Source organism: Ornithodoros turicata, unplaced genomic scaffold (assembly GCF_037126465.1).
Source record: "Ornithodoros turicata isolate Travis unplaced genomic scaffold, ASM3712646v1 Chromosome12, whole genome shotgun sequence".
NCBI classification, from domain to species: Eukaryota; Metazoa; Arthropoda; class Arachnida; order Ixodida; family Argasidae; genus Ornithodoros; species Ornithodoros turicata.
In genome coordinates, this window is record NW_026999301.1 from 2,168,921 (window position 1) to 2,171,301 (window position 2,381).

The 2,381-nt window shown below is 55.3% G+C and overlaps 1 pseudogene; it reads left to right on the forward strand.

Annotated features, from left to right (window-relative positions):
• Positions 1–576: 576 nt before the first annotated feature.
• LOC135371721 (uncharacterized) lies at positions 577–1,447 on the forward strand (annotated as a pseudogene).
• The last annotated feature ends 934 nt before the right edge of the window (positions 1,448–2,381 follow it).

A 2,381-nucleotide genomic window follows, 5' to 3' on the forward strand; every position in this document is an offset into this window, starting at 1 on the left:
AGGTTGCCGAAACTTACAGCAGGGGATCTCGTACTGGTGCGGTATGGTTTGCGTGGGAGTCGGAACCCTTTCGAGGGTCCCTACGCGGTCAAGCGCATGGTCAAGATTGGAGGTGTTTTCAAGGCCGCAACCTACATCGGACCAAATGGAAGTGAGGAAAGGGCGTCGGTGGAAAACATCGTTCCCTACCATCCGCGGAGGGATGGGCTTCAAAGTGCCGGAGTAATGTAGCACCGACGAGGACGAAGAGGAAGACGAGGGACACGAGATCTTCAGAAAAGAACTATTCGGATGATGCCCCTAGAAGGAGCCTGTTGCATGGGTCACCGCCCCTAAATATATTACAATATTTAGTCTAATTATTTAGTCTGCATATTATTGTAGCGGCACCGCTACCGTCCTCAGCTCATCGTCACCTGCCCAGGTCATCTCGTGCCGCGACCGTTACGCTGGCCAAACAATAAAGCAGTCCAGACGTAGCCTCTGGCTGGAACGAACCTAGCTTAAGCTGTCTCGTCATATTGGTGACCCGAACACTTTTGGAACACTGCCGTCTCGCGCCGGTTTCCTCAAGCCATGTCCCACGGCGATCCACAGGCCCCAGCTCAGCCCCAACCATCATCTCTGGCAGGCATCGCCGTCAAACTTCCGCCTTACTTCGACCGTAACCCGGCAGTCTGGTTTCTTCAAGCGGAGGCCCAGTTCAACCTTGCCGGCGTGAGCTCACAGCAAACCAGATACTACCATGTCATATCAGCCCTTACACCTGCTGCTGCAGAAGAGGTGTATGACATTCTTGCGGCCCCTTCACCCACAACTCCTTACGATCAGCTGAAGAAAGCGCTGCTCCAGCGAACCACCGGCTTCCGACCGATCTCGCATCCAGCAACTTCTATCTGCTGAGGAGCTGGGGGATCGTCGTCCAACACAGCTTTTAAGGCGCATGCGTCAGCTGTTGGGGTCCCAGCCAACAGCGACCGACGACACCTTCTTCCGTGAACTATTCTTGCAGCGCTTGCCGCAGAATGTGCAGATGGTTTTAGCCACTGCCTCTGACATGTCCCTGGACAAACTTGCTACCCTGGCTGACGCTGTGTTTGAGGTCGCCAACCCCGCGGTTTCTGCAGTCATCCCCGCCACCTCTGCACAGCCGTCGCCATCACCACCGACGCAGCCGCCGCATTTCTCTGATGTTGCGGAACTTTGCCGCGAGGTCAAGAACTTAACCGCACTTATTGCCGCCTCCCATGTCTCGCCGCACGTCCGCGATTTCTCTCGCCGCCGTACAAGGCGCAGTCGTCGTCGTTTCCGGCACCGTTCACCGACTCCACGCGATTCCAGCCCAGCTCATACAGTCTGCTGGTACCACCGGAAATTCGGAGCCGATGCACGGCATTGCTTCCTCCCATGTTCGTGGCAGCCGGGAAACCCTGCCGTGGACCATTGATGGCGACCGATGGCCCACATCCTTCGTCCAGTCGCCTTTTCTACATACGGGACATCACTTCGGCACGACGTTTCCTGGTCGACACAGGTGCCGAGGTGAGCGTTATTCCCGCTAACAAAGGAGACCGACAGAGCCCTGTCATGTGCCATCTCACAGCGGTTAATGGCTCACAAATACCTGTTTTTGCACAACGTTCTCTAACGCTAAGCCTTGGCTTGCGCCGCACATTTCGCTGGGTATTCCTGGTGGCTAGTGTCTCCCATCCAGTCTTGGGCGCCGATTTTCTGAACCACCATCACCTCTTAGTGGATATGCGTAACCGCCGCCTCATCGATTCCAGTGCCAATCTTGCTGTGCCCGGAATATCGTCTTCACTTTCTTCTCCGGGAATATCATCCTTCCACGACGAGACTAATCCCTTCCATGCAATCTTGAAGGAGTACCCAGAGCTAACTCACCCACCCGATTGGAACAGCCCGGTAAAGCACTCGGTCGTCCACCACATCGGCACCAAGGGGCCGCCAGTTTTCGTTCGCCCACGTCGACTCGCACCGGAAAAACTGAAGTTAGCCCGTGACGAGTTCAGCCACATGCTGGACATGGGTATCATACGGCCTTCGTCTAGCAGTTGGGCTTCCGCTCTTCATATGGTGCCCAAGAAGACAGGCGACTGTTGTCCCTGCGGTGATTATCGTGCCCTGAATCGTGTCACAATCCCAGGCCGTTACCCTATCCCGCATGTGCACGATTTTATGGCTTTTCTGCACGGAACCACCATCTACTCGAAGCTTGACTTAGTACGAGCCTACCATCAGATTCCGGTTGCCGAAGATGACATTCCGAAGACAGCCATTACTGCACCTTTTGGCTTGTTCGAGTTCCTTCGTATACCCTTCGGCCTCGGCAACGCCGCCCAGTCGTTTCAACGCTTTAT